Source organism: Gossypium raimondii, chromosome 8, assembly GCF_025698545.1.
Source record: "Gossypium raimondii isolate GPD5lz chromosome 8, ASM2569854v1, whole genome shotgun sequence".
Classification (NCBI taxonomy): domain Eukaryota; kingdom Viridiplantae; phylum Streptophyta; class Magnoliopsida; order Malvales; family Malvaceae; genus Gossypium; species Gossypium raimondii.
Window position 1 is genome coordinate 25,158,626 of NC_068572.1, and position 21,613 is coordinate 25,180,238.

The 21,613-nt window shown below is 33.3% G+C and overlaps 2 non-coding genes across 2 annotated transcripts; both read left to right on the forward strand.

Moving 5' to 3' along the window:
* The first annotated feature begins 308 nt into the window (after positions 1 to 308).
* LOC128032117 (small nucleolar RNA R71) lies at positions 309 to 414 on the forward strand. Its single transcript, XR_008188247.1, has one exon. It is a non-coding gene; the product is annotated as a small nucleolar RNA R71 (small nucleolar RNA).
* A 13,183-nt stretch (positions 415 to 13,597) lies between these two features.
* On the forward strand, positions 13,598 to 13,702 carry LOC128032221 (small nucleolar RNA R71). Its single transcript, XR_008188349.1, has one exon. It is a non-coding gene; the product is annotated as a small nucleolar RNA R71 (small nucleolar RNA).
* The last annotated feature ends 7,911 nt before the right edge of the window (positions 13,703 to 21,613 follow it).

Genomic DNA, 21,613 nt, shown 5'->3' on the forward strand with positions numbered 1-21,613 from the left:
GAAACAGGGGAGACTTTAACTAATAAAATGTACTAATTGGCTAAACCAAAAATTCTAAAACATTTATGGTAAAAAGATATATGAGTCTAGTTTCAGGGAAAATTTATGGATCTAAATTTAGAGTTTCGTAGCTCGAGTTATAATTGATTTAGTGACTGCTGCACAGGTGGATAGCCTTATTATAAACTGTGAAATAACTTTTAAAAGTAAATTTTTATGCCCCGAACTTTTAAGTTAAGTCAAGTAATGCCTCATGCTTGACTCCGGCAACGGTCTCGGGTAAGGGGTGTTACAGAATGCAATACGGTATCTCGTGGTGAGGACATTTGCATTGGAACTCTTTGGATCTTTCCCATGCCTCGTATAGGGATTCGTCATCCATTTGCTGAAACGTAGTGATCTCATTTTGCAACTTAGCATTTTTTCTTGGTTGGAAATACTTAACCAAGAAGCGTTCTGCTAATTCTTTCCATGTAGAAATTGAACTTGGTGGCAATGAATTAAGTCATGCTTGTGCTCTATCTCGCAACGAGTATGGAAAAAACTTCAATCTCAATGCGTCTTTGGTTACACTGTAAATCTTGAAGGAATCACTCACCTCCATGAACAATCGAAGGTGAAGGAGTGGATCTTCTGTATGCATTCCACTAAACTGGCCCACTATCTGTGGTATTTGAAACATCATAGGCTTCAATTAAAACTATGGTGCCTCGATATTCGGTCTTCTAATTCCCAGATTAAGCTAATTAAAAAGGGGCACAACATAATACCTTATGGCTTGATCCCTGTCATCAGTAATAAGGATTGGATTATGAACATTAGCACCTCTATTCCCTTAAACTTCATTTTGATTTTAAGGGATCATTTCTACGACTTATCTCTGGGCTAGTCTTTCTCTTCTCCTTTGTCTAAATGTTCACTTGATTTCAAGATACACAATCGTTGTCAAGTAATAAGTAGGTAAAAGAATATCGTCTCTACAAGGACTGTGTTTAAATTGATAATTGGAAAATTAATATTCAAAAGTCGGTTAAGAAAACACAATATTTTAAGGTGATGGGTGTTAAAATCAAATTAATCAACTATCTGCAACTGAATTAACCTAAATGTAATGAAATGAGATGGTTTAGCAGTAATTTCACAAGACTTAACAATAATAAGATGAATAAGCTAGAACAATTACAACAATTGACTAAATTCATTCTTTATCTTGTTTAACAATGTTCCGAAAAAATTCCATGACAACTCAATCATTCATTAACTTGGAATCTAACATAAGTTCTTTCAAAGTCTTATACTTAGGAAACCATGCATATTTCTATGTCAATATTTAACTAAGGATTCCTTAGAATTCATATCAAGTAATAGGAACTAGGTCAATTTGAAACAATTTAATAACATAAGCCTAAAGTTAGGTAAGGTAATAGTATTATGTTGGAATCATTACGAACCTTTAATTTATTCTAGGTTGGATATAAATTAAGCATGCACCTTCCAATTATTTTGCCCATTAATCAACATCTAGTTTGGATTAAGCAATTAATTCTAGTGCATCAAAACATATTTTATTGCATGAATAACATGATGATTTGCATGAATAACATGATGATTTTAATTGAAAGCATGAACAACTGAGGCACAAAACAATAAAAACATGAATTGAATGAATTTAATCAAGTCATTGCAATTATTCTATCTAAAACAATTTAAGTCATCATCATTAATGGAAAAACAATCAAACAATTTGCAAACATGTTTAAAAACTAAGAACAAATTAAAGATAAAGGAAGAACAAACTCTTGACGAATTCGGTGATTCCCCGAAGTCTGTTCGTGGTGGCTTCCTCCAATTTTTATGGTTTCTCATTCATAAATTTCCCCTCAAGGTGGTCGACCAAGAGAGTTTTTCTCTCAAGGAAATGCTAACTGAAAGAAAATGGGAAGATGGAGAGTTTAGGCATGGAAGAGAGGAGAGAAATATGAGGGAATGTTGAGTGTTGAGGGATGGCTTGAAAGTTGAGTGAAATATGCTATTTATACTTGTGGGGGAGCTTGGGAGTTTACTAAAAATAGCATGCAAATCCCTTTAGAATATCCCATGCATGGCCGACCTTGATTTGTGGGATGAGGGGTTTGTTGGTTGCTTGATTTGTGATCGATTCTTCCTTGATTCAAGGCATGGGGTTGGATGACAATCAAGAGACTCAATCAAGGCTAATTTTTAATTTTTCATACATTTAAGGACCTTCCCCAAATTGTTCCAAAGTTGGTTTAGGCTGCTTTCTCATGTCTTTATCGAGTTTGGGCTCCTCTTGCCCCTATTGAAGAGTTTGGCAACCCAATTATAAAGTAGACTAATTATTTTTTGCAACCATCTTCAATGTTGGGTTAGAGCAATTTTTATGAGCCCAATTCATCAGCTTGTCGTCCATATTGTTGGATAGTTAACTCACTTGCATGTGTTTCCTTACTAGCTCCCAACATTGAGTAATTTAGTGTTCCATACTACAACATTTTAAACAAGCAATTATCATGTAGCATAATTCAGTTAAATTATGTAAAATTAACACCTAATCATGTAAATTACAAATTTTACTTAATTTATGCCTAATGTCTCAATATGAACTAAAATTACACAATTAGCTATCCACGTGCTAGAGATATGCATAAATTCCAAGTAAAAAGGTACTAAATAAACCTATTATTTACACTTATCACTTGATTCAAAGGGTGTGGGAATTATTGTTGCAGTGACTTACAAATGTTTTCAAGGTTTAATGTTAGACACATGCATCATCTTAATGCATATCATAATGTTGCAAAATGTTTTCAAACATTTTCTTAATACAAAGACATCAATATATGATTTTTTTTATTTTCAAGCTGAAAATTCCACTAACTCCCTTATTAAACATACTCATTGAAAACAAAACTAAACAGAAACAACTATAAGGAATTGAAATGGAACTTGATAGTTATCTTGACCTGTGAGAAACTTAAAATAGTTCGTAGTACTAAGTGTCCTCCGGACTTTAAAGTCGAGGCTAGAAAATGATGGGAATAACCTGATAATATAGCTCATTGCTATATATTTGCAAGCGTGACCAACACACTGTATAAGCAACTAGAAAACTATAAGATTGCTAAAGCGATTCTAAATTTGGCTCGACAGTCTATTATAACTACGTAATAAATACCCAATAAAAGCTCGATACTGAAGTGAAATACCATATGACCACTCTTATAGGCTACTTTTTAGAGGCAACGAATAATGAGGCCAATTTGGGCCAAAATAACCAAATAGACATGGTGTTCAAAAGCTTGTCGAATGATTTTGTTGGTTTTCGGGCTGCATTTAACCTTGGCAATAAAAACCTGACGCTTACACAACTCATGAAGGAGTTGTAATCCTATGAGTTGATGTTGAATGATGGTTCGTCGATCTGAAGGGCAGAAGAAAATATAATCGTCACTTCTTCCTCAAAAGGGAAAGGAAAGAAGGCTAAAAAAGGAAAGGCTAAGGCCTTTGGGCCACCACAAGTGGAAAGGAAAAGAACCAGAAAGCCAAAAGACCTATCTAAGTCAAAATGATTCTTCTGCAGCAAGAAAAGGGCACTTCAAGGAAAACTGTAAATAGTGGAAAGAATACCTTGCTACTAAAGGCAAAGGTATGAAACTCTTAATGGTAGAAGCGTGTTTAGTGGAAGACTCAATAGACTATTAGGTCATTGATTTGGGAGCCACTAAACATGTCTTTGTTTCTCTACAGGGGTTCGAGGAGATGAAAGATCATAGAGGTAAGAGCTTATCGTTGCTGCCCGAGAACGGGACACTTGTGGCATCTGAAGCAGTGGGAGATGTACATATTTATTTTGATAATTTTCGGAAGATTTTTATGAAAGACATTTTCTATGTACCACATTTCAAAAGAAACTTCATTTCGGTTTAGGTTTATATAAAGACGACTTAACCGTGACTTTTAATAATGAAATTTTAATATTTTGAAATCACAATCTTAGCTATAATGAATGGATGTCAAATAATCCCAATTTACCAAACCAAAGATGTACACACTGCTTGAGACTGAAATATCGAATAAAAGATGTAACAGCCTGTTTTTAGTGAAATTGAAATAGTGGTTTCGAGACCATAAATTTGATGTGAAAATATTTATTTTATTTATAATTTTAATGTCTACAGTATGTTAGTATTGCCATATAAAAATTTTGTTAAGAAATTTTTACACTTGCATGTGTAATTAAGTAAAAATGACTAAATCGTAAAAGGTGTAAAAGTTGAGTTCTATTAGTTAAAGGTATCAAATGGCTATATAACTTTAATGTAAGAGGACTCATATGGTAATTAGACAATTTATGTGTTAGTGGACATTCATGGATTGGTTTTATTGAAATTAATAACATTTTTAAAGGTTATTTTGCTAATTAGGTAATTAAGGTTAAAATAAACAAAACAAATTTTATTTTTTTCATTCATCTTCATCCTCCACCAAAATTTAAGAAAAAAGAACACCATTTAGGGCTTTAAAAATTTCGCTATCTCTCCTTGCTTGCATGTAAGTGATTTTTGTCCTATTTTTATGTTTTTGAAGTTCTTGTACTTTAATCTAGCTAGCCCAGGTACTAATTTTCAAGTTAAAGGATTAGGGTTTTTCCATGAATATGTTTGTGTGATTCTTAAAAATTTATGAAAGATTATGAATCCTTATTGTTAAATAAACAAAAGAAATTCTATTTTTTCCATTCATCTTCACCCTTCACCGAAATTGAAGAAGAAATAACACCATTTAGGGCTTTGAACATTCGGCTATCTCTCCTTTCTTGCATGTAAGTGATTTTTGTCCTGTTTCTAATGATTTTTATGTTTTTGAAGTCGTTATAGCTTAATCTAGCTAGCCCATGGTCTAATTTTCAAAATTGTTAAAGGATTAGGGTTTTTCCATGAATATGTTTGTGTAATTCTTGAAAATTTATGAAAGATTACGAATCCTTGTTGTTAAATAGATAACTTTTGTTAAGAGATTTTTGATGAAATTATCATTTAGGGACTTATATGTAAAAGTAGCTCAATATCATAATGAAATTGTGAATTGATGATTTGTGTGGGTTGATATGACCCTAGGTAAATCGGCAAGCATGATATAGGGATGAAATTGCATAAATATTAATTTACGAGCTTAAGGATTAAATTTTAAAGAATTTAAAATAATAGGGGCAAAAGCATAATTTTGCAAAAGTATGAATTTTGGCTTCAATTGAATAGAATGAATATTAAATGAAATAAATTTGATTATTTAGATCAAGTTAAGCCTTGTACGGATCTAGATAGAGGGAAAGATAAAGTTTCAGATTAGTGATCCTATTTCATCGTCTTTGTATTCGAGGTAAGTTCGTATATATAAATAATGTTTTAATGTAATTTGATTTAAATGCTATTAAGCTATTCAACATGTCATGTCACGATGAAAATCCAATGACACTAGGACGAATATCAAGCCTCGTTTGAACCTTAGGAATATATAGGATAGAAATGACATGTCATTAGGGTTACCATGTTTCAGGTGCTGGTCCTGAATGTCCTATCGATGGCTGAGTTCCAAAATTTGTTGCGAATACTCGTCAGATTGCGTGAGTGGCATCAGGTAGCTACATTTCATCCGTCAGCTTGTGTGAGCAAACGTATTTAGGGCTCAAGTGAGCGTCGATGTAAAGGAAAAAGAAAGGAAATGGTTTCGACCATATGTTTAGCACACTTTGTGTGAGCTTCCCTCGTATCCGATATTATTCTAAGTGGTTCAACGAGTATGAAAAGGGAAGGAACGGTAAGTTTTCCAATGGTTAAGTTAAGAACTTATGGAAATGTATGAATTATTGGTGATCAATGTATGTATAATCATGTTTATGAAAATTATGAATTCAAGTATGCTATGTTCATGAAATTTATCTTATCATGAGATGATTTTGCTAAGTTATGTGTTTAATCACTAACTTGTCTTATTGATGATGCTTAGGCTTGTGCCAAGCTATGTTGGATTTATTCATGTCTATTTTTAAGATTCTGCATTGAAATGGTAAGCAATGTTCATGATTTACGAACTTACTAACCATTATATGCTCACGATGTTGTTCTTTTCTATGTTTTATAGATTTTCAGAAGCTCGATTGGTTTGGAAGCTCGTCGGAGACCTATCACACTATCCAGAGATTATATCGGTAGATTTTGATGTTTTGGTCATGGTTATAATGACATGTATTGTAACAACCTATTTTTTAGTGGTGTCGAAAACATCAATTTTGGGGCCACCAAATCCGAGAGTAAATTTGTAAATATTATCATTTAATATTTACGAGTCAAATGTGATTTTAAAACGGTTTTTAGTTTGATAATTTATGTTATATAAGCGATTTATTAATTTCAAGTGGTAAGACCCTAAGGTCAAGCGGTTTTAGAAAATCAGGTATCGGGGCCTCCTTTCTATAAACCGAGCTATAAATATTTTTATAAATATTTACGGAGTGTGATTAAGGTGGTATTAAAGTTTCGTTTAAAAATTGTAACATTTCGATAGTTAATTAATTAAAAAGGACTAAATCGTAAAAGATATAAAACTTTATCACTATTTGTTTTGAGTGATTAGATGGTTAATTGAATAAAGGAAAAGGGACTTAAATTGTAATTATACCATTCAAGGTGTTGTGGAGAATAATAGACATGAATTTGATGTTTATTTAATTTTTAACCAAGGTTAAAATGGTAATTTGATAATTAAATTAAAATAAATAAAACCAAATTGTTTATTCATCTTGTACATTGTCTTCTTCACCGATTATTAAGGGAGAAAGAATCCATTTTTAACCTTGAAGTTTCGGCAATTTGAAAAGCCAATTTTATCAAGTTCGAGTGGAAAAATAAAGGAGAATGGAAAATTACCAAAATTCCCTTGAACTTTGGTATTTCTGCAAGTTAACCAGGTAAGCTCGTATGAACTGTATTATGTATAATGTTAATTAAATTGAATGTTAATATATGATTTTATTGAAAATGAATCAATATATATGTTATTGTACAAGTTAACATGTTGTGAGACGATGTAAATCCAACGGTGTATCGGTGATCATCGACCAATGAAAAGGGATAGCTTCGACTATCGATTATGGAAAGGGATAGCTTCAGCTATCGATTATGAAAAGGGATAGTTTTGGCTATCAATTATGAAAAGGGATAGATTCGGCTATCGGTTCTGAAAAGGGATAGCTTCGGTTATTGATTATGAAAAGGGATGGTGACAACCATCAACTATGAAAAGGGATGGTGATGACCATCAACTATGAAAAGGGATGGTGACGACCATTGAATATCAAAAGGGATAGCTTCGGCTATCGATTATGAAAAGGGATAGTTTCGACTATCGATTATGGAAAGGGATGGTGATGACCATCAACTATGAAAAAGGATGGTGACCACCATCGATTAATGAAAAGGGATGGTTTCGACCATTGAATATGAAAAGGGACGGTTATGACCATCGTTCAACATCCTTTGTGTGAACGAACATTTTATCTAAGATTGCCCTAAGAGACCCGAAAAAGAAAAGACTCAGATTGTTCGACCAAGCAACACAGCTGCGAGAGGTAGACCACCTCGGAACCCTGGAAATGTGGGTAATAGCCGCAGTGGGACAAAGGACTCTGCTGTTAGATTCGAGGCACAACCACCGGTTAGAGCTTACGCAATCTGTGCACGAGAGGAAGCTTCAGCACCAGATGTTATCACTGGTACATTTTCTATTTTTTATACAGATGTTACTGCTTTGATTGATCCGGGATCAACACATTCGTATGTATGCACAAATTTAGTGTCAAGTAAGAAATTGCCTATTGAGTCCGCTGAATTTGTGATTAAAGTAATGAACCGCCAAGGTCAGTATGTGTTAGTTGATAAGGTTTGTAAAAACTGTCCTTTGATGATTCGGGGTTGCAACTTTCTGGCCGATTTGGTGATATTACCATTGGATGAGTTTGATGTGATTTTGGGTATGGATTGGTTAAATCTGCGTAATGCTGTTGTAAACTGTAGACGAAAGCTTATTCTGTTAAAGTGTCAGAACGGTGAAGGTGAAAAGCTTCAAATTGAATTAGATAAACTGGATAGTATGTCTAATGTTATTTCAACTTTGTAGCCCAGAGATATGTTAGAAGAGGCTGTGATGTGTATGTTGCTTACATATTTGATTCTAAAGTTTCTGAGTTGAAGCTAGAATCAGTTCTAGTGGTATGTGAGTATGTAGATGTGTTCACAAAGGAATTACCCGGGTTAGCACCGATCAGAGAGGTTGAGTTTGCTTTTTTGTTAGTGCCGGGAACATCTTTGATATCGATAGCTCCTTATAGAATGGTACCTACAGAGTTGAAAGCACAGTTGCAAGAGTTGGCAGATAGGGGTTTTACTCAGCCCAATATTTCTCCTTGGGATGCTCCTATTCTATTTGTTAAGAAAAAGGACGGATCTATGCGATTATGTATTGACTATCGACAACTCAACAAAGTCACGGTCAAGAATAAGTATCTATTACCGCATATTGATGATCTGTTTGATCAGTTGAAAAGTGCAATACTATTCTGAAAGATTGATCTTCGTTATGGTTAGTATCAGTTGTGAGTTAAAGACTCAGACGTGTCGAAAACTGCGTTTAGGACCAGGTACAGACATTATGAATTTCTTGTGATGTGGTTTGGATTGACTAATGCACCTGTAGTATTTATGGTTTTGATGAACAAATTTTTTATATCGTATTTAGATAGATTCATCGTGGTATTCATCAATGATATTTTGATTTATTCACAGGATGAGACAGAGCATGCCGAGCTTTTGAGAATTGTTTTGCAACCTTTGCGCGAAAAGAAATTATTTGCTAAGTTTAGTAAATGTGAATTCTAGCTTAGCAAAGTTTGATTTCTAGGACATGTTGTATCAGTCGAGGGCATTAGAGTTGACCCGAGCAAAATTTCAGTTGTTGTTGATTGGAATCCTCCGAGAAATGTATCTGAGGTTAGAAGTTTTCTGGGATTAGCCAGATATTACAGAATATTTGTCATTGGATTCTTGATGATTCCTACATCGTTGACGAGATTATTGCAGAAAGATGTTAAATTCGAGTGGTTTGAGAAATGTCAACAAAGCTTTAATGAATTAAATACATTGTTAACCAAGGCACTGATGTTGGTTCAGCCAGAGTCGGGTAAAGAAATTGTGGTCTATAGTGATGTTTCACTAAATGGTTTGGGTTGTGTATTAATGCAGGAGGGTAAAGTAATAGCATATGCTTATAGACAGTTCAAGCCGCACAAAAAGAATTATTTGATGCATGATATAGAGCTTGCAATGATTGTTTTTGATTTAAATATTTGGCGACACCATTTATACAGAGAAAAATGTCATATCTTAACAGGTTACAAAAGCCTGCAGTACTCAATGTCACAGAAAGATTTAAATCTGAGACAACGCAGATGGCTGGAGTTATTGAAAGACTATGACTTTATCATTGATTATCATCCGGGAAAAGCTAATGTTGCTGCTGATGCTTTAAGTAAAAAATCTTTATTTTCCTTGAGGGTGTTGGACACATAATTGACCTTGATTGATGATGGTTCAATTGTAGCTGACTTGAAAGCTAGACCAATGTTTTTACAATAGATTTACGAAACTCAAAAATGCAATGATGTGTTGTTAGCCAAATGGAAACGGATTGAATCTACTCCTAATTCAGATTTTCAGATTAGATTTGATGATAGTTTATATTTTAAAGGAAGAATTTGCATTTTGAGAAACTCTGATCTCATTCAAAAGATTTTGCAAGAAGCTCATAGTAGTAGCTTGTCTATTCATCATGGTACCAATAAAATGTACGGTGATTTGAAACAAAAGTATTGATGGCAAGGTATGAAACGAGAGATCTTAGAGTTCGTATCGAGATGTTTAGTATGTCAGCAAGTTAAAGCCGAAGACCAGGTACCTTCTGGTTTGTTACAACTAGCAATGATTCAAGAATATAAATGGTAGCACGTCACTATCGATTTTGTATCAAGATTGTCTTTATCTCTGAGAAAGAAGGATGTAATTTGGGCAATTGTTGATCATTTGACAAAATTCGCGCATTTTATTCCAATGCGTACAGATTATTCACTCGAGAGATTGGTAGAGTTATATGTTGCTTAGATTGTCAGATTACACGGGGTGCTAGTTTCGACGATTTACGTTTTGATTCTAGAGCAAGTTGCATGAGGATCTAGGTACTCATTTTCATTTTAGCACCACGTTTCATCCTTAGACCGATGGTCAGTCCAAGCGAGTGATTTAGATACTCGAAGATACATTTTGATGTTGTGTTTTAGAGTTTGAAGGTAATAGGGAAAGATTTCTACCGTTAGTTGAATTAGCATACAACAACAGTTATCAATCAAGTATAAAATTGGCACCCTACGAAGCTTTGTATGGTCGAAAATGTTGAACTCCATTGTATAGGACTAAGCTCAGTGAAAAAAAGCTTCACGGGGTTGATTTGATACTAGAAACTGAAGAAAAGGTTAAAGTAATTCGAGACAGTTCGAAAATAGCTTCAGATCGACAGGAGCCTATGTAGATTTAAAAAGAAAAGACATTGAATTTCAAGTTGGCGACAAAGTATTCTTTAAAGTATCGCGTTGGAAGAAAGTTCTTTGATTTGATCGTAAAAAAAAGCTAAGTCTACGATTTATCAGGCCGTATGAGATTACTGAAAGAATTGGGCCACTGGCTCACAGATTAACTTTGTCGTCAGTGTTAGAAAAGATCCATAATGTGTTTCACGTATCAATGTTATGACTGTACAGATCAGACTCTTCGCATGTAATCTCACCTATTGATGTCAAGATTCAACCTGATATGACATACAACGAAGAACCTATTAGAATATTAGCTCGAGAGGTTAAATAATTGAGAAATAAAAGCATAGCTTTAGTGACATTTCTCTGGAAACGACACGGAATAGAAAATGCCATTTGGGAACTGGAAGAAGCTATGAAAGTGCAATACCTGAACCTCTTTTTTGGTAAGATTTTCGAGGACAAAAATTCCCTTAAGGGGAGAGTTCTAATAGCCCATTTTTATTGCAATCGGAATAGTGGTTTCAGGACCATAAATTTCATGTGAAAAATTTTATTTTATTTTTTATATTAATGACTACGATATGTTAGTTGTGTCGTATAAAAATTTCGTTAAGAAATTTTAACGTTTGCATGTGTAATTAAGTAAAAAGGACTAAATTGTAAAAGGTGCAAAAGTTGAGTTCTATTAGTTAAAGGTATCAAATGGCTATAGAGCTTTAATGAAAGAGGACTTATATGGTAATTAGTCCATTTATGTGTTAGTGGACATTCATGGATAGGTTTTATTGAAATTATTAAAGTTTTTAAAGGTTCTTTTGGTAATTAGGTAATTAAGGTTAAAATAAACAAAACAAAGTCTTTTTTTTCATTCATCTTCTTCATCCACCAAAAGTGAAGAAGAAAGAATACCATTTAGGGCTTTGAACATTCGGATATCTCTCCTTGCTTGCATTTAAGTGATTTTTGTTCTGTTTTTAATGATTTTTATGTTTTCGAAGTCGTTGTAGATTAATCTAACTAGCCCAGTGACTAATTTTCAAAACTATTAAAGGTTTAGGGTTTTGCTGTGAATGTGTTTGTGTGATTCTTGAAAATTTATGAAATATTATGAATCATTGTTGTTAAATAAAAAAACTTTTGTTTAACATGGGCATGGACACGGGATGGGACACGGCCGTGTGTCCCTATTTGGAATGGCACATGGCTTGAGACACTAGTGTGTGTCTCAACCGGATAAAGCACACAGCCTGGCCACACGGCCGTGTGACCCCTGTAGTGTGAATTTTTCCAAGTTTTCCTTAAGGTTTCATATATTCGCAATTTAGTCCCCAATCGTTTCTAAAGTGTTTCTAAAGCCTTGAAGGCTCGAATAACGGTAGAGATGCATGTGTTTCAATGGATTTTTCTATGATTGTGAAATGTTTGGAAGTTAATGATTTTAAGTTGTTTTTATACAGTAATGCTTCGTAACCTTATTTCGATGACAGATACGGGTCAGGGGTGTTATAGAAGACTTCAAAATTCTCAATCTAATGGGGCGTACCTTTTGTTTTTCAGACTTGGTCATATTAATTCAGAAAGAATCACTAGATTTATGAAAGACAACATCTTAAGTTCGCTTAAAGAAGTTGATCGTTCATAATGTGAAACTTGATTGGAAGGTAAGACGACTAAGTGATCTTCTAAATGCAAAAAGAACGAGGGTTGGAAAACCCTAAAACTTGTGCACACTGACAAATGTGGCCCCATGAGCATTAGTGGAAGAAGTAATTAAGAGTATTATGTAACATTTATTGATGACTATTACAACTATGGGTATGTATACCTAATGCACCGCAAGAGTGAAACCTTTGATAAATTCAAAGAGTTTCTAGCGGAAGTGGAGAAAGAACTAGGTTTACCCAAAAAGGCATTTTGATCTTATTGTGGTGGTGAATATTTATCTGATAAGTTCTTAGGGTACCTCATACACAATGGAATTCTAACCCAATTAACCGAGCCAAACACTCCACAACAAAATGGTGTGGCAGATAGAGGAAATCAAATATTGTTAGACATGGTATATTTGATGTTATGTGATTTGAAGCTGCCAACCTCTTCTGGGGGATACACTGTACCAATGGCTTGGTATATTCTAAATAATATGGCAACTAAGGCAGCATCGAAAACCCCATACGAATTGTGGCATGGCAAGAAATTTAATATTAATCAATTTAGGATTTAGGGATGGTCGACCCATGTATTGGATAAATATGCGAGGAAGTTGGACTCACGAACAGAATTGTGCATGTTTATAGAATATCTAAAGGAAAAAATGGTGGTTTGTTTTATTTCCTGAATGAGCAAACTGTTATAGTCTCAATTCATGCTACTTTCCTTGAAGAAATTTATATAAACGGCTTCAAACGTCGAACTAAAGAGGTACTCAAGGAGCTTTTAGGAAATATACAAAACATTACAGAAATGGTTCCATAATCAACTCCTAATAGTGGACTTGCAAATGATCAATAGTAAAGCAATCCTCGTCACAGTGGGAGAGTCTCTCGTAGCCCTACATTCTTCCAATTTGGCATAAGTGTTTTTAACACTGAGTTTACCGAACATGAAGATGATGACCCACTCACGTATGACGAAGTGTTGTAGAGTGTTGATTCCAAGCTCTATGAAATAGTTATGAAAGATGAGATGGACTTTATGTATTTCAACTTAGTGTGGGAACTTGTAGACTTACCAGAAGGGATAAAACCCATAGGGTGTAAGTGCATCTACAAGAGGAAAAAGAATGCGGATGGAAAAGTGGAAACTTATAAGGCCAGACTTGTAGGAAAAGGTTATACTCAGAAAGAAGGCATCGATTATGAAGAAACCTTCTCTCCGGTTGCCATGCTGAATTAAATTCGAATATTACTATCCCTTGTGGCTGCTCTCGATTACAATATTTCATGGTGAGGGCATTCTCGTAGCAGTTCCTTAAATCTATTCCATGCGTCATACAAGGACTTATCATCCACATTTTTAAGGAAGTGATCTCATTTTAAAACTTAGCATTCTTGCTAGGTGGGAAATATTTCATAAGGAAGCATTTTGCTAACTCTTTCCATGTGGTAATGGACTCAGGTGGCAATGAGTTCAACCAAGCTCGAGCTCTGTCCCTTAGTGAATATGTGAAGAAATTTAACCTTAGTGCATCTTCGGGTACTCCGGCTAACTTGAAGGAATCATTCACCTCCATAAAAAATCTGAGGTGAAGGTAAGGATCTTTAATAGGCTTTCCACTAAAAAGGCACAATGTCTGAAATTTTTGGAACATGAATTGGCTTAAGCTCAAACTATTGTGCCTCGATCTCGAGCTGTCTAATTCCTAGATTAAGCTCATTACATAGTGGCACGACTTACTGTCTTAAGGGTCTATCCCTATAATCAGCAATAAGGATAGGATTTTGAGCATGATTTACTCCATTTCCTTGGCTTTGATTTTCAAAATTCATCTCTTTGGTCCTTCTTTGCTTTACTTGGCTTTTCCTTTGTCTGAAAGCCCGTTTTATTTTAGGATCTATGGGGAGTAAGTCGAGAATTCGATCAATAATCTTAAACATCTAAAAAAATCACAAAAAAATAATTAAATAGAATATATATAGAAAAATAAACCAAAATACAAAATTAACAATTTCACAAATAATGTCTTTTAAAACAGTCCTCGACAACGGTGCCAAAAGATTGGAACGACGGAAATGTGCAAGTGTACACAATCAATTAAGTAATAAAGTGATAAGTATGTCGAGTTATCATACCTACAGAGACTGTATAAGTGAATATTTATGAAATATAAATTTAAACAAATTAGTAAAGAGAAATATATTGATCTGAAAGAGGTGATCTACTAATTAGGAACTAACTAAAATAATTAAGTGTGTTAGATTAATTTCATTCTTCAACTTAGAATTATTAAAACTATGTTCATGTTGTTACGAATAATTTCATGCCAACTTGGTCTTTTGCTAACTAATGCATATACATACTTATTGAATTGATCAAATAAATCTATTCCTATGTTAAAATAGTTAATCAATTCATAAGCAAGTATAAGAAAGAGTGAACGAAATATATTTTTATACTAAAAAATTAATCACAACAATCTTACAAGTTATGCAATGCAAGAATATTGTTTAATATGATTGCTAATTTAACCCTCATTTACCTTGGAAGATTAAACATGCACCAATTGGATATTTTGTCGACTAATTATAATTTAAATTTGATTAATGATTAATTTAATTGCTATATTACAATTATAATGAAAGCATAACATAGGCATGATTTTATCTAATTGAACAAATTATCAAGGTCTATAAAAATACAAACATGTTTTTAACAATTTAAGTGGATAGAATGCAATCAATCGAACACAATCAAGAATTAAGTCATTTTAATTAAAATAAAAGCATCAAAACAATAAGTATTCATGTTTATGATCACAAAATAAACTTAAAAGATACAGAGAAGGGAACTAGAAGGCAAATCTCGGTGATTCTCTGAAGCCAAACTAGCGTGCTCCTCTTCCACTCGGCTTGTTCTATCGATCAACAGCCTTCAATAATGCTTGATTGCTGCTACCTCAAAAGGTGTGATAGCTCTTTCTCAAGAGGGGAAATTGGCAAAGGGAAAGGGAAGAAATGAAAGGCATGGGTGAATGAAGGAAAGAGATGAGTTAATGATGAATGGTGTGTGAAATGAGAAAGTCAATGAGGCTATTTATACTTGAAATTGGAATCTCAAGTTAGCTAAAAATAGCATAAAACCCCCCTTCATGTGGCCAACCCTGGTAGGTGGAAGGAGTGGTTGAATGAGTTTGCTATTTTTAGCTTGGGGCTTGAGTGGAAAATCTAGAAAAGAGATGAGGTTGGAATGACAATTGGGAAGATTTAGGGGCTATTTTGTAAGTCTTGAAATCGAATAAAATTAGTTGATTTGGTTAGCAAGTTGGGACGGTTTGGGCTGCTCTCTTGGGCTTTTCTATCCTCCCCCTTTATTTGTTCTATTCAAGCCCTTTTTCTTCGCTTTAGACTGTCCACTTTTTTTGAAAAATTTTAATCAGGCTAAATGATTCAAGAAAGTTCAAGAGCATAAGTTTAAGTCCCCCATGACTGTTAATTCATCAGCTTTTCCCCCAAAGATGCCTCGACAATTAATTCTTTCAAGGTGACTACTGAGTTGATTTTCACCCGTTGTGCAAACTATCAGAAATAACCTAAATTATGCAAAATTATTATAAAAATAACTAAAATTAAAAATATTTCATAAATTAAATTCAAATTAATTATTTTATAATAAAAGTATAAAGTTCGATAGAAATTACTTAGAAATTGAATGAATTATTGCTCAAAAGAAGCTGAAAAAGTCTACATATTTATTTTAGTGTTTCCACACCCTAAACTTAATTCATTGCCCGTCCTAAGTAATGCACAAGTTGCAAAAGAAGTTTAATAGAATCACCTTTTGAAAATTTTCTTTAAAAATCCTTTCTTCCCACAATTATGAGTTTAGTAAAATTGAGCTTGAGAACAAAATATTTGAAATCATGCCACTTAAGTATACATATTATTCAAATTATTATCAATTATTATCATGATAGTAAGAATAAACTAAATTTTCTCTCAATAAAGATATGATAAATTCTTAGGTCTTTTTGATAGGTTGCAATGTGGCTTGGCTAGAGTTAGGTAAAAGATAGATAATTTTGAGCTAACAACCATGGACTCAGCTTGCATTGGACCTTCAGAATAAATACTTGCAAATTCACCAACTAATTTTGCACTTGAGTACACATGCTCCTTGTACATCTATTTTTTTGAATACATACAGTCTCTTATTTTTTTAAAACGCTCGAGAATATGACTGTATGTACTATATTTTTTTTGAGCATTTGAAACTTCTTCTCGACTCCTCCAAACTTATTTTTAGAGAATATTCTGGATAGACTGAGTCTAGTGTTTGGGACAATTTAGAGATAAATATCAAAGAACAGATGACTCATGCATGAAAAGTTCTAATAAAATTAGGCATATAGTTTCAAAATCAGGTTTTAAGGGATAAATATTCATTAAGGTTGGCTTGAAAGGCTCAAATGGTCCAAACAAAGTCTGCTAAAATCATTTTCAAAATTCCATGCCTCCTATGATTTTGCCTCAAGAAATTACTAAATCAATTATAGAGACTTAAACTTTCATGCATGCTTAACTTTTCTATGGAATTAAAAATTCATGGTTCGATTTATATACTTTATCAATAGTAACATTTATGTCATAATTCAACTAACATATCAATTATTGAGATAATAGAACTTTATTTATATTAATGTTTAGCTTAATTAAAAATTAAATTTTTGAATAATATATAACATAATCCTTATTGGATAGAAAAATGAATTCAAATAAAAACAATTTCAATTTTGTTGGTCCCCCTACTTAAGATGAACAATGTCCCCATTGTTAAAAAATATTATATAGAAGGAACGAAAATATAGAAGTGAATAGATACTGTACACCAGGTAGAATCCTAGGAAAAGAAAGTGAGTCGAGTTTGACTGCTTAAATACTAAACTTTTCTTAGAGAGATCCAATCCTAGATAGGTTCATATCTATTGCCACACTTCTTATTTTGAAAATTTTTTAATTTTATTAATGACTTGAACCTCTTCTTTTATTATGGGAGAAAGAGAAATATCCTAAAAGAACTTAAAACTAAAAATATCCTAAAAAGTAAATAAAGTAAAGATAATATCCCCCCTTTATATTTATTTGCAGACCCCGCAAAATCCAACCCATCTTTTGCTTCATCTTTCTTGTTTTTGCTTGAATGGCCTCGTTTCTTCCTTAACATTGGAGTCCATGGTTTGAATATAAAGTCTGGAAATTGAAGCACAAAAACAAATGGGTTATGAAATATTTTTTTCAAAACAACTGTAATTGAATCATTTCGTATTTTTTAGTATATCCTATAAACTTATTGCTGCCACTACATATGTTGTAGTAAGTCCATCAACTTTGATAGCTCATCTCAAAGATTTGGGCTAGACCAATGAGTTCTAAACGTTGGGGTAGCCATGTCAACGTCAAAAATTGGTCCAGTCTGTTCTGTTAAGTAAGGAATTTAAATTTGTTGCACTGGTTCTGGTTCTATAGGAATATCCTCTTCTTCAGTTGATTCAACTTGATTTTGTAGAATAGAATTTCCTGCTATTCAGACAAGATCCCAATTGGTGATTATACCTTGGCTAAGTCCTATAGTCTTTACGTTTGCATAAATAGTCGTTTTCAAACATAAAATTGTTATCATAAAAGGGAAATAGCTTGGACCTGAAAGTCTTGTGGCATAGTTTTAAATTTCTTTTAGAATAATTTTTGCCACATTAATGATCTTTGCTATCATAATTGAGTACAGCAAGAGTATTCGTTCCACTGAAATCGTAGTCCAATGTGATATAGGGATAACACTAAATCAAAAAAATACAACCATACATTTGCTAATAGGGTCAAGTATTCTCTGCAACAAATATGAGTCTTCTGTTTCAACACAGTCCATCTAGAACCCAAAATTGTGATTTCTCGTAGAATTTCTTGCAATTTCTCCACCTCAATATTTTCCATTATGGAATAATATTCATTGTCTTCTAAATTAGGTAATTCATAAAATTCGTTAATGGAACTTGGGTTTAGAGGTGCCTTAACTCCTCGAATGAAAACTTCTATTAAAGCACTTAAAGTCAAATGCATAAAATTCCTGAACTAACTCATCGTCCGAATTCGGTCTTTTATCACAAAATGTTTCTCATTTTAAAGCTTCAACAAGTTTTTGAATGCTCGCCATGAAATCGGTGTAATTACTTTTTCCCAAAGTAAAACCTTTCTCCAGAAGAAATTTTTTGTTTCTTAAAAATTCTATCATATCTTCCCTTTGCTTCTTCCAAATGGAACTTGTCTTGTGATTCTTCGATTTGGAAAGATGCTCGAGTTCTTTTACGTGGCATGATTCAACCATACGTAAGAAGGACACACGTAATAATTTCTCAAATTTTAATTAGAATAAAATATTAATAATTCTTATAAAATTGAAAAGTAAAATAATCAAATTAAATTAAAATTTTGGGAAGAAATTTCTTACCACCTTTGTAATAACACAAAAATAACTTGGAAGTGAAGCAAGATTGCGTCGGGCTAGGGTTGGAGGGTGATTAACTATGACTTGGATGCTAGATTTGGTAGGTGCAATGGCTTATGGTGGCTGCTGGTAGACGGTTGAATGGTAGCTTAAAGGGTATGGCAAGGTTCAACAAGGCCAGTGGCTACTTTGGTAATGGCAAGAAGATTGCTGCAGCAGACAGTAGGAGAGGTGTTAAGGTGCTGCTCAATTTCCTAGCTATTAGTTATGGCGGCTAGCAATTAGGGAAGGAAGAGGGCCGACGGTGGTGCAACAAAATTTACTAAAACAGTGGTGGTGGAGAAGAAAAGAAAAGGGTGAGGCCGACAATACTAGGGGTTTTATGGGAGAGAGGTCGGCGGTGGAGAGAATGTATAAGAAAAGAATAAAGGTGGTGGTATTTAAAGTGTAAGTAGGAGAGTGTTTAACTGAAACTCTTAAGTAAAATAATAAAAAAATATTACAACTCCTAATGCTATATAAAGTTAATAATAATTAATATATAATATAAAAAATTAATATATTATTTGTCATTATCTTATTTACTAGAATTAAAGATTAAAAACTTTTATTTTAGCTATTTAAAATATGTACGAAAATACAACTAATTATTGAAAACAATTTAATTAAGTACCAGTATTGAAAAACAATTTCAAAAGAAAACAAAAAACTAACACTTGGATCAAAATTGACCCTTTTATTCAGCAAGTTAAAATTTATTCCACCACTTAAAAAATATTTTCTCAGAAAATTATTTTAAAATCAATTCTCAAGAAAGATTGGAGGGGTCACAAATGGTCCCGCTTAAATTCCAATCTCCTAGATAAAATTTATTTTAACATAATGATTTAGAACATATAACCTATGTTAATTATTTGAAACTAAGATTGAAAAATTAAGAATCCGTTAAAATGAGCGAGGCTTTATTTTGTTCGATTTTATCACCCCAGTAATGTTTCAAGCATTGAACATTAACTTTGGAATTACCTTTCTTACCGTGAAGTTCAACAACCCAATATTGGAAAACTTAATGAATAGTGAATGGGTCGGGCCAACGAGATTCTAACTTACCTGGAACGGAATTTAATCTGGAATTGAACAACAAAACTTGCTGACCTACTTCAAATTCTTGAAACTGGATGTGCTTGTCATGCCATCATTCCATTCTCTCCTTGAACAATTTGACTTTTTCATACGAGAACATTCAAAATTCTTCTGACTAATTAAGTTGAAGCATTTGTTTCTCTTTAGTAAAGTTGATATCCAAATTGAGCTACCTGAGAGCCTAGTAAGCTTTATGCTCTAACTCCAAGGGTAGATGACAAGCTTTACCAAAAACCAATCGATAAAGAGAAAACCCTAAGGTGTTTTGTATGTTGTCCTGTAGGCTCATAAAGTATCATTTAGTCTTTTGGACCAGTCTCGTCAATTTGGACAAACTACCTTCTCAAGTATACCATTTACCTCTTTATTCGCCAATTTAGCTTATCATTTTTTTGGATGGTAATTTGTGGCAATCTTGTGCTTCACTCCATGTTTAATGGGCAATGATTTAAACCTTTTGTCCATAAAGTTGGACCCTGTCACGCGGTTTGTGCAAGTGCACACAGTCGTTCAAGTAATAATTAAGTAAAATGAGTTATCGTCTCCACAGGGAGTGTTTAAGCTTTACCAGTTTAATTGCAAAATTTATAATTAACAATTTGATGTAAAAATTCAATAAATATTGATGATTAAATTTAATTGAATGCAAAGAGTGATCCCTAATGCAATTTAACTAAATGTATGAATGAAGTCTTTAGCAACAAAATAATCAACATTATATGGGCTAGGATAATTATATTAATCAATTCAATTTACTTTATCATGCTTAACAATGTTCAAAAATACTTTCACTGAAACTTGATCTTTAATGAGTTCAGAAACCAAATTAAGTCCTTTTGAATTCTTTTACTTAGTTAAATATGCATTTTACTGTTCATATTAACTAAGGGTTTTGTAGCATTTATGTAAGGTCACGGGGACATTTACATTTGCAACAGTTTAATCACATAAACATAAAAGCTATGCAAGGCAATAGAGTTAACGAAAGATAATACGAACCTCAACTTAGTCGGGTTTAAGGATCTGAATTAAGCATTGCACTTTTCAATTATGTGTTTACTAGCCATCATCTGGTTAGGATAGCTCATCTAATCTGAGTGCATCCAATCACGTATGAATGAAATGCATCATGATATTAATTTAAAACATGATTGACTGAGGCCTAAACATGCTAAACATGAATAAAATAAATCTTATTAAATTAACATAATCATCCTAGAGAATAGGATTTAAAACTTCATAGTTGATGTTAAAACGAATAAACTTAAAGCAAACATGATTAAAATAAATAACAAGATGAAAGAGTAAACTCTATTTAGTTCAGCAGCCTTTTGGATCTATTTTGAATGATTCAGTTCAGTAGCCTTTCGGATCTATTTTGACTGGAGCGCTCCTCTGTTCTAATTGATGATTCGTTCGCTAAGTGTTTAAGGGGTAGTCAGCTAAGGAGTGCTTTTGACAAATCTTTTGAGGCTAAAGAATGGAGGAGGGATGGATGACTATGCAAGGGAAAAAGGGAAAAAGAATTGAGATGAAACTAAAGAGAGTGAAAGAGGAATGTTGAGGAATGATGGACAAATTAGGGATGACAAGGTATTTATAGGTGAAGGTAAGGGTTTGAGTTTACTAAAAATAGGTTTAAATTTCTTTCCT